The 15,180-nt window shown below is 40.2% G+C and overlaps 1 protein-coding gene across 3 annotated transcripts in view; it reads left to right on the forward strand.

The window, feature by feature from the left end:
* XYLB (xylulokinase) overlaps window positions 1–15,180 on the forward strand; it is an 84,740-nt gene that overhangs the window by 45,800 nt on the left and 23,760 nt on the right. The window lies entirely within an intron of this gene.

The following is a 15,180-nucleotide window of genomic DNA, read 5'->3' on the forward strand; positions in this document are numbered from 1 at the left end:
TTGTTCTTGAACAATCTTGGTGTTACTTAAGAGTATTCTAGGCTTTTTGGCTGCTGCCTTTAATATCTTTTTAATGTGCTTTCTCCTTTTTTTATGTTATTCCACTTTGCTGTAATTATGTATTTCTGCTGTGGATTGATTATTTACTTTGATTGGCCCTTCATAGACCTATTTATCTTAATAGAATCATAGAACAGTTTGGGTTGGAAGGGACATCCAAAGATCATTTAGTCCAATCCTCCTACAATGAACAGGGACATCTTTATGTTACTCAAAGCCCCATCCAACATGACCTTGAACACTTCCAGGGATGGGGTATCTACTGCCTCTCTGGGCAACCTATTCCAATGCCTCACCACTCTCGCTGTAAAATATTTCTTTCTTAAATCTGGTTTGTTGCTACCTTCTTTTAGTTTAAAACCATCAACCCTTGCCCTGTTGCAACAGGCATGCTAAAAAGTTTGAAGTCTGTCCCCATCTTTCTTATGAGCCCCTTTTAAGTATTGAAGGACTGCAGTAAGGTCTCCCTGGAGCCCTCTCTTCTCTGGGCTGAACCACCACAACTCAATACTTCATGGTAACTTACAGAGCGGTTCTTCAGTAATAACCTTCTGAACCTGTGTGTTTTCTACTTATGATAAGACAGGTCAGAAGTTGCGGCTTTTTTTTTTTTTTTGCTTTTTTTTTTCCTAGGGTTCTTGAGAAGTTGTAGCATAAAGCATATGTAAGTATGATGTTTACCCTAAGTCACCTAGGGATAACTGTAGTATCTCACTGTTACTGTACTGTCTGTCCTGGCAGTCTCTCCGATCGTTTTGTGTGTGTTGGAGTCACTGTCGTCATTCTGGGCGAGTGGTCTGTTGTATGGTCCCAATATTGATGTGATATTCAAACCATATGGATTATGTTAGAACTTGGTACAATTAACTTGTTCGTCTGCTCTTACTTCGGGTTTTCATTATCGTATAGCAACACTCACTGCTGTGGTTTTTCTGTATTTTTGCAATATAATTTGTTCTTTTATTTTACAGCATGTAATGATTGTCTGACTTTCACCAGTATGCTGCTTCTGTCAATATCCTAATTGAAAACCAGGCATTTTAAGGCTTTTTATTTTATTTTTTAGATTTCTGGTATCATTATAGCAGGACTTCCACGCTTGGCTCAGTAGCTTATTTTTTGTGCTATGATTAAAATGGAATTATTTCTTCTTTGTGGTTTCTTGTTCAGATTTATTAATGTCTGCCCTATCTTTTATTTATAGATACAAAGTTTTAATGATTTCAGCCCTAGAAAATGTGTCATGTCCATTTGTGCCAGCCTTACTGCACTTCTTAGTTTCAAGATTCTCCTGTTAAGATTATTAATTGCAAATGCCAGTAGTCTGGTACCAGCTTGATTTAGTTGAAAACCATCTTTTCTATATAAGCAGACTTTCTTCCAAAAGCTTCTGCAGTTTCTACCAAATCAAAATTTAATAGTAAAAGCTCACATTTGTGAGAAGAGTTACGCCAGTGTGAAGTTTTTTTGAAAATCATAACTGAAATATTTAATAGACTTTATCGATGGGAAGAGATTTGCTAGCATAGATAAAAAGTTTGATTTACAGTAAGTCTGTCAATACTGAAAATGCAGAGTGGTAGCTGCCAAAGCAGTAGGCACTCAGGTATTGGCTATGACTTTGGAAGGACTAAGCTATAAAAGATCGTTTTGTTCTGCTGTTGACTTGGCACAAGACATTCAGAATCCTCAGCAGAGGGGAGAATCAGGCTAATAAAGGCGGGTGCACGGTGTATGGGTAGGATTTGGTTGTAGGAATTTGAAAGTTGAAGACAGTAAGCTAAGCAGCTTAACATCTTCAGAATAAGAGGGAGTGAAGCTTGTAAGTGCGTCAAGCTGTTTGCTTAGATCTAGACTAAGGAGCTTAAGTAGCTTATAACACCACAAGCTTGCTAGCTCTGGAGGAAGGGACTTACAAGATGTGCAACAGCTACACTTCAAAGGCCTTACAAGTACCTCTGATGAAGCCTGCAGGGCTTCTAGAGAGCATGTCAAGTAAATCTGTCCGTCTGTCTGTTTCTCTGCAGTATCCAAGTGCTTCCTTTTGTTTCCTCCTTATAAAGTTATGGGCAACCCTCCTCCCTGGAGTTATCACAGTGTTAAATACCTGGCACTTGAAAATCAGGAGGTTCTCAAAATTAATTTAGCCATGTCCTTTATGCATACTCTCTCCTCACTAAAAACCCCCCATACTATTTTGCATGCTAGGCTGTACCATTTTTGTTCTGATGAAATGTTGTATGGCGAACTTGCAAAGGATGAAGAGTCCCCTTCCTTTATAGAGAGGGATAGAAAACTACCTCAGCTGCATAGTTGTAAATTAGCTATCTTTGGGGTCTTCAGCTTTACATGTGTTTTGTTTCTTGTTGAAGCCTTTAGGACTGCATCATCACAAGCTGTGCTGTATGGCTATGGTGCTATCCAATTCCCACCGAAATCAGTTGGCTTCCTTGGGGTCAAAGGCTGCTGCAAAGCAGAGATGGCTACATTCACAAACTTTTGCTCTACAAAATAACTGTCATGTCGTCAAAAGTATCATTACTTACTAGTCAAAATATTACCTTCATAATGGTGCTTTCTTGAGTAATTTTGTCATCTTGAGCTTGTTCTGTCTTGACTTCATTAAGTCTACCAAAGATGCATTTTAAATTACAGCATATGACCAGTTTTCTCTTCTGCTCTGACTCCTTGCTCCTTAGGTATTTAGTTTCTGAATTTCAAAGTAGATTCTTACATGCAGTTCAGTAATTTTGCCTGTACAGACTGCAACATATGTAAATTGTAAATTAGTATTTCACACAGTTTAGGCTGATTCTGCAAAGTAGTCTTTCGGGGTATTTTACACTGTTTACAGTTACATGTAGTAAGTTGTGCTAAGAGTAGTTAAAATCACAGTATGGATGAGGATGGAAAGGACCTCTGAAGATCATCTAGTCAGAGCAGGGCCAGCTGGAGGAGGTGGCCCAGGACTGTGTCCAGTTGGGTTTTGAGTATCTCCAAGGATGGAGGTTCCGCAGCCTCTCTGGGAAACCTGCTGCAGTGTTTGATCACCTATATGTTTTTTGTTTTTTTTTTTAAAATGTGTTTAAAAGGAATTTTTTGTCTTTTAGTTTGTGCCCTTTGCCTCTTGTTCTGTCACTGAACAGCATGAGAAGAATCTGACTTTGTTGTCTTACTCTCCCTCCTCAAGTATTTATGCAGATTGATAAGACCCCTTGTGAGCCTTCTCTTCTCGAGGCTGAACAGTCCTGGCTCTCCCAGCCTTCCCTTGCAGTATGCCAGGTGTTCAGTCCCTTAATCATCTTTGTGGCCCGTCACTGGACAGTACATCCATGTCTCTCTTTTGTACTCTTTTGCCCAGAGCTGGACCCAGCACTACCGATACCATCACATGTGCTGAGCAGTGGTCCCTCAACCTGCTACTAATGTTCTTTTTAATGCAGCTTAGGATGATGTTGGCTGCCTTTTGCTGCAAGGACGGACAGCAGGATCATGCTTACCTTGCTGTACACCAGGATCCTCAGGTCTTTTTCTGCTAAGCTGCTTTCCAGCTGATAGCCCCCAGTCAGTTGACCCTCAGCCTGTAGTGGTGCATGGGGTGTTTCCTCCCCAGGTGCAGGACTTTGCATTTCCATTTATTGAGCTTGATGAGGTTCCTGTCAGTCCATTTCTCCAGCCTGCTGAGGTCCTGCTGATGGCAGCACAACCCTCTTGTGTATCATCACTCCTCTCAGTTTTGTATCATCTGCAAACTCGCTGAGGATACACTCTTTTCCATCACCTAGGTCATAAATGTTGGGCAGTATCAGACCCGTATTGACCCTTGGGACACACCACTAGTGAGTTGCTTCCAGCTGGACTTTGTAGCACTGACTACAGCCTTCAAGTCCTGCAGTTCAGCCAATTTTCAGTCTACCTCACTGTCCACGTATCTAATTTGTACTTCGTCAGTTTGTCAGTGAAGATACTGTGGGAGACCGTGTGAAAAGGCTTGCTAAAATTGATGTGGACAACATCTGCTGCTTTCTCCTCATCCACCAAACCAGTTATCTCACCTTAGAAGGCCATGCTGACTAATGTCAATCACCTGTCTATCCTTTGTATGTTTGGAAATGGTTTCCAGGTTTTGCTCCATCTTCCCGAGGATCAAGGTGAGCCTAACTGGCCTATAGTTCCCAGTATCTTCCTCCTTGCCATTGCTGAAGGTGGGTGACATTTGCTTTCTTCCAGTCCTCAGGAGCCTCCCCAAATTGCCATGACCTTCAAAGATAATCAAGAGTAGTCTCACAATGTTATTGGCCGAGTGTCTCAGCTCTCATGGGTGCATCCCATGAGGTCCCATGGACCTCTGTATGTCCAGTTTATATAAATGTTCCCTAATCTGGTCTGTTCCATCAAGGGTGAGTCTTCCCTGCTCTGGACTTTCCTCCTGGCCTCAGGGACCTGGCATTCCTGAGAGTGCATCATAGCAGTAGAGACTGAGGCAAAGATGGCATCAAGAACTCTGATCCTTTATCACCAGGTCCCGTTAATTTGCAGTCATGTGCTACAGACCTTGGTCTGTGTGTGTAAGCTTGTTTACGTGTGGGCTCATTTCCAAACAAACAAGCCTGAGGTTTGTGCTGATTTCCCAGACAAGCTCTTCCTGTTCATGGCTCAGGATGTCAGCCAGCTGCCCCCATGAGCCAGCGATTCAATTGCAGGGGAAGTTCAGCTTGGGTGAAAACAAAGACGGTGGTACACGTTTTTCTTTCAGTTTTTAATTGCTTCCGTTTCTGTATCTGAAGCATTTTTCTTTAAAATACTTCACTTTGCAGGTGTAGCCTCATGGACTTTCTCTCATCATAGCTTTTCTTATCATTTGTGGCCATTAGAGGGTTCAAAATACTTTTGGCAGGGGAGTTAACACAGGTGCCCTGGAGCAACCCCCGTTGGGATAATTACATTCTTTTTATTTAAAGTCCAGTTTTTGTCGGCTGTTATCGTAGGGTTCATTTCATGTCACGAGTAGTTGTGCTGTGCTGTCTGCCAGAGAGGGTTGTATTTTGCTGTGGACTTTTATAGGGCTGAAACTTCTGTGTGCAAAGTAATTATTTATTTATTTTTTTGATACTGGAAGGACAATCCAATAAACCATTTTCTTTCTTATTGGAAATTGAAATAACGTTACCTTTTTTGGATGGAAAGAAGTATACAGGCTGGATTTTGAGGTCTCATTGATTTTTAAAGCAAAGCCGTGGCTGTAGTTCACAATGAAAAGGCGGTGTGATTCGGCTTCTGCTTTGGTGCTCGGGAGACTTGGCTTGCACTCCTGGTTCATCTAGATGGGTATCTTCCCTGTATCTTTTTCTCACATCTGAAATCGGGGTGGTGGAAATTCCTATCTGTTAAGGGTGTTCTGAGGGTGAATTGACTATTATTAGACTGGGGTGATAAACAGTCGTTACATGGGAAATTAAATTCAGGGCCAGAGATTATTTTTTTGGTGGTTAATTCTCAGATGAAAGGTCTGCTAAGGACCCTGTACACCAACACGCAGAGGTGTCTTGACAAGGGTCACTGATTTTTTCAGGGTCATGGTGGTGTATTTGCCCCTTGGGTGAGATGCTTGTATACAAGTAGAGGAGAATAAACCAGTTTGACTCTCACTTCTGGAGAGCAGCAGTTGCTTCTGCTGAAAACTTTTATAGCATATGGTTTGGATTTCTGTGTGGTGGGAAATTGGAAGATGTGGGGTAGCGCTCCCATCGTTTCTTCTGGGATTTACTGGAAGGAAATAGTAGCTGATAGGCCATGTAGCCTTTGCATAGTGAGCATGATGTCTCTGATATGTCAGATCTCTGACACATTGTAGTGCACAGGAGGCCAGGACACATATGGTAAATCTTGATGCATTTTGTATTCCTCTCTTTTCAGCCAGTCAGAATCTGAGCTCAAAAAAGAAAACATGAAAGCAGAAGTCTGAACATATGGCAACCCTAATTAAGGGGGTGATGTTATTTTTTTTTCACCTTCAAACTCATGGCAGTCATACTGACCTTAGTGCTTTTTCCTTTCCTGTGGTGCATTCAGCTATTCTCATGAAACGTTTCCTTCCTGAGCAGGGGGACTGAGTAAGCATGTGCAATCAAATATCTGTATTTTTGTTTCATGAGAAATTATGTACTTTCAGAATTTATTTTCAAACTGTCTCATAATTAGTCACATTTTGTGGGGCTTTTGTGAAGAAACATGAAGGATGCATCTCCTTTTGCAGACCGAGACTGAGATCCCTTTTATGACTGCTAAACAGAATTGAGTCTTGAACCTAGATTTGATACAAGTCAAGCTATTGGGCTTAGAGTCAGTCTTTCTTCTGCTTGGGGCTATTCTGCTTCTTATGAAATATTCACCGATCCAGAGAGACAGTGTGACTTTGTCTAACTTGATGGTGAAGGAAAATTTGTGGGATAAAGCAGACCCTGGTTCAGGTTCTGTCCCTGCTCTAAATCAGGTGATTTACATCCTAAGTGAGTCCATAGGCAGTGAGGTGATAGTGTTTATCTGCTCTCTTTCTGATCTTTCTTCTGCTGCACATTTTCTGTTGTGGCCCTGAAAAACTCTTTGATTAGCTGTCATGGTCCAACAAAAAATATCTTGCAGAAAAATTCTTGACCAGCTCCCTCAGAATTACTTAGTAAGTTATGAATTATAGAATGAGGGTGCCAATATGTTCTAGGTAATAGTACATACGGTTTCCCTTTTTATTTAATAAGTCTTTGCTAAAGTCAGCATCCCTATTTAGATCTTTGGCTTGTTTGCAGCTGCTATATTCCTACTTTACATATGACAATATAAGAAGAGCCTCTAACATGATCTTTCTCATGACCAGACTTTTGTTTTTCCCTTTTTGTGTGATTCTCCATAATTTAGATAGCTTGACAGTGTGTCTTAGTGGATTTTTAATTTTGCAGAACTCGAGTTGATTTGCTTTTGAAAAATTAACTAGTCTGTGCCCTTGAAAAGTCATTGCATCTGTTATTACCTCCACATGTGATAAGTTTAAGAAAATGATTAGCAAAGGTGTCACTCATTTCTGCATGCTGTATATCAGATCGGACTTGCTGTGAAGTAGTGAACCATATTAAAGCTGTGAAATCAGCCCTGCTCTACAGGGACTACAACCAGCTGCACCAATTTTACTACTTTTTTCCCTTGCAGATTCAGGAATGATTAGAATGGAGTTTGACAGTTTATTTACAGATTTGCTGTGACTGACAGGATGCCAGAGGGGAAATGTTTGTACTCCCTGAAGATAGTTTTTGGTAACTAAGGCTAAATATCTGACAGGACTTCTGTTACAAAACAGAGTGTGATCAACAGTTGTGTTACTGCAGAATTCAGTGCATCTTTTCATTGAAAATACAGCTAAAAATACAGGACTAAAGCCAGAAAGCCAGCATTTGCCTAGATGTGAAGTGTCTGTACAGAAGAGATGATGTGTGGCACTGGTGAATTCGAGCCTTCCAGCTCAGTTCCGACCTCTCATCCCTATAAGAAATGAGGGAGAGGAGGAAGAAAACCACTCACATGCCACCTTCTTTCCTCTTGGTCACTGATTTTCAAACTTAAAATCTGTAGGTTTCATAAATTTTTCAGTATGGGACTGGACCTCTTACATGGTAAATTCAAAATCTCCTTGACAACTGACCTGCTTCCCTTACCTTATGGGCTGCCAAGAGTTCATGGACCATGCATTGAAAACTTATGACCATGCATGTGATGTTAAGGTTCCTTGCAGTTTAACCTTGAAATGAGTAAAATAAAATTAATCTTGTTTTCCTCTTACATTTATCCCCTGGCTTTGAAGCTAGGGCAAATGGGCTTTTTCTTTTTCATGATCATGTCGTTCTGTTTCTGATTGTCAGTGTAAATCTGCAGTAACCTGACTAATGTATCCTTGTGGCATATAAAAATCAGTCTTATACAATGATACTTTGAAAACAGAAACCTTTTGGAAGAAGATATGTGAGCTAAATATTATATACAATATATGGATAGTAATAATATGCTCTGTATTCCCAGAAATAGTATCAAACATTTGATCAGGAGAGTATTTTTTGTTCATTAATAGCTCTTTGTTCATTTAAGAGGCACAGAAGCTTTTGTACATTGAAAAGGTTAATTATACTCAGAGTAAAGGTACTTGAATAAATTGTGTGGTTTATGGGTAGCAGAGGTTGAAGGTGGGCAGATTTGTCTAGCGCAGAGAAAAAATATATTTTTATTAGATTGTTAGGTGTTAAGAAGTGCTGCCAACTAGCCAAATGTAATCTGACTATTCATAAGCAAGAGATTCTGATACATTGCAGGGGTCAGAAAATATGCAGCTGGATGCTTGTGTCCTTACTTGCATTTAAGCTGGTCATACTGGTTATGTCTAGGATCGCAGATTTTAGTAGGGTTAATCTTTTTCTTAATTGGTGTTTTTTTGTTGTTGTTTTGTTTTTCTGGCTGGATTGGTAATCTACTGTAGACTGGATTCTTTGCTATATGTTTTTGTTATAATAAGACTATGCATTGAGAAAGATGTAGAGCACAATTAGCAAAGAGTACATGAGAAAAGGCAAAATAAGCCTTTTTCAGTTGTGATCTTCTAGTGAAGTATGTCCCTTGTTAATACTGATATGTGAGGTATGACTTTACCACCTCTAAAGAAGATTTTTCTGGCTTTCTGGTTACTAGATCATTAGGCTGAACCCACCTCCCCAGTGATGGGCTTCTTCCAATGCAATCTTTACTGTGGATACAACAGGGCTGACAGATGAATTCTTATATGCATTTTTCAATTGTTGGGAATAAAAGACATACTTCTGGGAATGGGGGCTGGCATCCAGCTCAGCCCTTTCCCAAGTAAATTCTCTTTTCATTAGACTAAATGGCCGTGGTTATTCTGGACCTGCGGCTCTGACAGTCCTGGTTGCATGGTAACTTTTCTGTAATGGAAGAGTGATGGTTGTCTGGGTTCACACTGTTGTTATCCACGCAGTCAAGCAGTTCCTCAGGGAATGGGAGTGGTGATTAACCTATTCCTATGTCTTGCTATCTTGACTATTAAAAAGATTTTCTTGCAACAAGTATAACTGGCATGTCGCAGCTTCATAGTTTTGTCAGGCTTTGTTCTGTCCATCCTGGCTATGGAGAAGAGAGTTTATTCCCTGTCTCCTTGTGGATGATATTTTTATCACATTTCTGCTGTTAATACTGCCTGTTTATAAAAGGAGAAGCTCTACCCTTAAGGGTGAAGGCAGGTTGCCCAAGGTAATGCAGGAAATCATCGGTGGTGTGAGGCAGGACTATACAATCCAACAGCTCTGAATCCTGCTTTCCAGCTGTAGTTCCAGTCTAATGCCTTTTAACAGATAGGAGACAGAAGTAGGTGTGATGTATTTTTGTTACGAGTTCAGACAATCCTGAATGTGGATCATCAAATCCGTAGCTTCCAGGTTCTCCCTGTTGCTGTAAGGAGTTGCTAGGTATCCAATGAGCTGCCGTATTCCTGGCTGATGGCATCGTTCCTGCCTCGATGAGTACATCATGCTGCAGTTCCTACAGCTCATGCCAGCATGCAGGTTGTGACTCTGAACTCTGTTAAAAGATACCCTCATACTTTTTAAGACTCAAGAAAAGTGACCTAATTAGTTAAAGAACAGTCAGTTCTTCAGCCGTTGGATTATTTTATTTAAAAAGTATTAGATGGTAGAGCAGGAATTGAAGTGCGTGCTTTGAGATCAGCAGCAGAGCTGTGAACGGGAATTGTGAGTATTACTGAGGCTGTCACCCAGTGCCTAAAGACAAAAGCAGAATTACCATGAGAAGGTCATTTTTCTAAGCAAAGGACAGTTGTAAACTGCCTTTACCAGGAAAAAAATCAGTATTTGTTGCATTGCATCATTGAATTATTCATCAAGATCAGACACTTTCTTGTTCAATTTACTTTGTCATTTTCTTCTAGCTTATTCTCAGCAGTTTGGATGAAAATGTAACACAGTAGCACCTGCTTACAAGAGACATTCAATTCACTAGATGTCTTGATTGGAAAGACATTTGCTTTGGTCCAAGCTAAAATCAAATGCTCTTTGTTTTAATGGGATATTCATGTTTTATGGACAAATAACTAGAATTGGTGTTACAATATTTTTCTGTTAACCTGTTCTTACTGTTTTAGCGAGTCATTTCAAGGCCTTAATTTAGAATAAACAGGATTTGCTCACAGATCAGATCCTGCATCTTTTCTTCTGTTCTGTACAGCCTCTGTTGAAACAAGTAAGTGTTTTCACAGCAGTAAGATTTGATTGTCTAGAAAGGTGTAAACATTCCTTTTCCTGAAATTGCTTCATGTATATAGGTGAAAATAACACTCTCTTAGGAAATTCTAGGCATGGTTAGATTGTTTCAAGACCCTAGTCCCAGTACTGAAATGAGTAAATAATAATTTCTCTGTCACTTCACAATCTTTTCTTCTTATACGCAAGTATATAGAGAAACTCAGGTACACAAGGAGATCTGAATCTGCCCCATATGTTCCTCTCACCATGATCCCTTTTTCTCTTTTGTTGCTTTCCCCCATTATTTACTTCGTTTGCATATTTTAGTGTTTCATACCATGGTGCCTGAGTCAATTTTCTTTTGAATAATTAAACAGGTACATGCCCTTGGAAAGTCATTGCACCCTTTATTGCCACTTAATGTGTTAACTGTGAGGATTTGGGAAAAGATGTTGTGCATTTTTGTTGACTGCTGTTTTATGCAGGGATTGGGTGTAACGTAGGGAATGGGACTCAGACGATGTGCTGGATTTTGGTGTTTGTGGTGAACCATATCTTGGGGACCCAGAGGATGTACCCAGGCTGGAAAACCCTGTCCTTTTGCCATTTCAAAGGAAGATGTGAGCAGCCTCTTACTTTAAAATAATAATAAAGTAATAATAATAAAAAGCTAGTAATAATAATAAATAAAATTGATCAAGTCAGTGGCTATTCAGTGATGTCCCGTACTTACATGGGGCTGGATTTTAGGTAGCGGGAAGTTTTGGCCTCTGCAGAAGAAAATGTAAGGAAAAGAATTGGTCAGGAGTCTTCTGTGCTATGGGTTTGGGAGAAGGGGAAGATAGAGGGGGTGGACAGGAGGACTTTTGCAGCTTGCTAATAAAGCTGGCTGAGACTTCTCTGAAGGGGTGGCAGAGCCAGACACGGGGGATTGGGGTGGGTAACGTGCTCCGAGCTGCTCTGGGTATGGCTGGGTTAACGGGGAAGTTTCTGTAAGCAGTGGAGAGCTCCAGGTTCTCATTAGAATCCTGAGCCAGGTGAGCTTGAGCATAGCTGTACTACAGGTGCAGCTCTAGCGGCGATATTATAGGGATTTGTTAAAATTCCGCTGGCTTGGATAACTGAGTCGCTGTTCTGGTTGCAGGAGCAATGAGCGTGCACCAGGGTAGGCCAGTGACAAAACGTGCTTTGTTAAATTGCATTTTATATAACTGTTGTCTGGTAGTCATGCTTTATTTTCTCCCCTGCTTTTTCTAGTGAATACTCTTAACTGTAAACATATTTCAGTGTCTTTGGTCACTCTAAATGACGTTAAAATGTGCGTTTGCCCTCATTGCTCATTCAAGCCCTACTCTTTGCAATTAGGATGCTAGTAGAAATTCATATTGATTTCTAGGTGCGTGTTTTCCTTAGGATAGGACGTATGTCTGCTTAAATGTTACAAAATAAACCAAGGCAGTTTGTGTTCTTTAATGCCAAGAAATAAATTGTTTGGATTGTGTGACTTGTTACTCAGCATGCAGCAAGTGCTGGGGAGAGATATCCTGGCTGATCCCTGGGGCCAAGGCAGCTGCCGGACTCCAGCTCCGTGGCATGGAGGTGAAATCTCTGCTCCAACTGTCGAAGGCAAAGAATTCCTTTAAAAAGCAAAACTTCTGCGTGGTCAAGCTTGAGGAGAAACTACGGACCGCAGCACTGCAGCTTGTGCTTTTGATGTTTTTTGAGTTGATTAATGAATGTAGAAATAGAAGGAAAAGGTTACGACAGGTTGGTTTTGGATTCAGTGCAATCAGAAGTGATTTATTCAGAGACAAGGGGCTCCACCCATCGATATGGTTCTTTTCGCTTGGCCTTTGGAAGAGCTTACCATAGAATTGCTCAGCTGTGATTAAAATTTCCCTGTGCCAGCGTGGCTGATGTGTTCAGCCAAATGCTAAATGAGATGCATCCAGTTTTGGGGTTCGTCAGTGGGAGAAAACATGGGGCGTATCACAGCAGTTTATAAAAGAGGAGCCGTTAGAATTGAAGAGATTAACATCTCAGGGAAGGCTGCAGGCACAAAGCATATGTAAATAATGATCATTGGTTAACAGGCATCAGTGCCTTGCAGATAAAGAACTGTTATAGATTGTAAAAGAGATTATCAAAATCCCTCAAACCAGAGAGTGTTAATGATGCAGATCATGAAATGCGTGGTGACTGAGATTTAAATGTGTGTTTTGATATAGATTGTATGATCGCTCATCAAAAGCTTCAGACCTGTTGTTTTTTAAAGAGTGTTTTCTTTACTATCTGAATCAAATATGTCAGCTCTGCAATCTGTGGCAGGTTAATTGAAATGCAGTGAGAGTGCAAGATCTGAATCAAGCATGAGGTTGGCAAACTTTGTTCATCCTTTTATTTATGCAGATCTCTAAAAGTAACCACTTAGCTTGAGAATTGTTGATGAAATTAGTGTGATCTTCCATCCTTCCTTAGATAGGAAGGATTTGGGCTGTATGGAATCTAAAGGAACAATTTCAAAGGTGTCATATTTGACTGGATTGAGTGAATGTACAGCAGAAGCTTGAGGAGCATCTTATTGTTGTAGCATTGTAGTGACTTTTCAGTGTCCAGTGATGGACTTCATCTGACTTGAGTGAAATTCTGCAAGTGGCATGCCCAAAATACCCCAAGGTAGTTTTTGCTGTCTCCCTTTTCCTCATGAACTGTTATTTAATTTTGAGTGATTGAATTTGGTGACACTTAGTGCACATTGAAGGGAGGAATTTATAATGCTAACTAAAGCAAAGGGTATTTCAGGTTTGTTCTTTGTGAGCTGTTCTTGCTGTTCTGCCAAATGTGTGCACCTCTGCCACGTCATGCCAGAGCTTCTAATTGGACTCCTGTCCTAAGATCAAATAATGTCCTCAGAGACTGTCAGCAGGAGGAAAAAAAAAAAAGACCACCAAACACAAATTTGTAAAAGCCCTTGAACTACACAGTATGAGGGATTGAAGACGTTCTTTCCTTCTCCTTAACTGGATCTTTGTTTCCCATTGCAGTGGTTTCTTAGTGGCTTTAACTTTTATTGATTGTATGGGAACACGATGGCAATGAAGGATGTTCAGGTACTAGGATGATACACCAGGTCTGGGTACCCGCCCCTCAGCTGGAGGGGATTGTGATAAGGGCAGACACTAAAAAAAAAACCCCTTTGCCATCAGAAAATCTCCCCACATTCCAGTGGCATGAAGTTATTAGGGTGTTTGAGAGGAGTTGTTTGTACTAAGGGGTTGTATTGTTCAGTACCCAACAGTGTACCCTTCCTAGGTCTAATATTTCATTTAAAAGCAATTTGCCTGAATAAAATAAAATATGCATGATGGGTGAACACAGATGAGCTCTGTTAATGTATTCTAATTAACTTGCTAAAAATATTTTAAAATCTTAATAAGCTTAAAGAGAATTTCTGATGATCAGATGCAATGTTAATGAGCATGGTATAAAAACATAAGAAGGTGAAGTAGATAGCTGATTGGCAGTTGCAGTGCTGTCTGTACAGCTAACATTTTTCATGTGCAAAAGATAGATCTTTCGGTTATATTTTAGCTTTTGTCTTGGTAGCTAATTTCTCAAGATCTATTTCTAGAAAGCTTAATGAACACAGCATAAAAAAAAAAATACCTGTTTGATTTGGGGTGGAGTGGGGGTTTTATTGCTTCATTATGCTTTAGAAAAACACGCTAAGGACATTTATAATAAAGTATCTGTGTTCTTTGTGTGTGGGAGAATGACTCTTTTCCTTTTATATATGCCATAAATCTCAGATTGTAGTTCTTTTTCTCTCCAGGCTATTAGGTTTCTGCAGACTGTATTTCATTCCTTAGCACCTATAGTTGCTTGGCAACAGCATTCGATTTACATGAACCCAGCCCAGTGAATGAATAGTTACCTGGAACCTTCCTGCACAGAAACCCCAAGAAACGTAGCGGTTCTCCCATTCAGTATGACAATTATTAGGACATATTAATTGCTTCTCTCTATTCATCTTTCCATAGCCTTTATTTTTAAGTTAAAGGGGGAAAAACTGTATTCTCTGTTTAGTTCTAGCCTGCCAGAGGTTACAAAATTCATTTATAAATAATCCACTTGGAAAGCAGGAGGTTTATTAATAACAGAAGACTTTAGTAGTGCTCAGGGCCTCAACTGGTACAAGTGGTCCCCAGTGCTGGATTCTGTAGGTACCGTAAAAAAACCAAGAGCCTCAAAGGAGTGAAGTGACCCACCACAGTCACATATAGAAGGTCAGTGGGGGGTTTTTTTGGCTGGTAAGTTAGGTACGGTTTTTAGGGAGAAAAAGAAGCAAATGTTTCCTACTCAATGTATTTGTTTGGCTTCTGGTATATGGAACTTTGTTGAACAAACAAGATAAACAGATTTTCTGCTATCTCAGCCTAGTGTTTTGTGAGCAGGTACACCCTCCTATCAATTCATTTTACGCTTACGAAGTACTTTACAGCCTGTAGGTTATTTCTATTGAGAGGAGTGGGAGGTATTAAAAAGAAAAATCAAGAAGAAAAATTCGTCACCAGCACCAAACTCAAAACAGCCTTACAGAGCTGGGGGAAGAAGAGCTACGGGCAATATTTGTGGATGCTGGAACAGTTGTTAATTCTTTTGGAAAATCATGTAAACTAATCACCCAAATTGCCTTATTTTGTAAGTTCTTTTCTGTTTTTCAGCTGGCTAATCCTTTGAAAAAATAAAATGATATCTGGGCTTTGACTTTTTTCTTTATAGAGGCTTGTTGTTGATAAGGTGCAAAGGCTGG

Source organism: Falco biarmicus, chromosome 4, assembly GCF_023638135.1.
Source record: "Falco biarmicus isolate bFalBia1 chromosome 4, bFalBia1.pri, whole genome shotgun sequence".
NCBI lineage: Eukaryota > Metazoa > Chordata > Aves > Falconiformes > Falconidae > Falco > Falco biarmicus.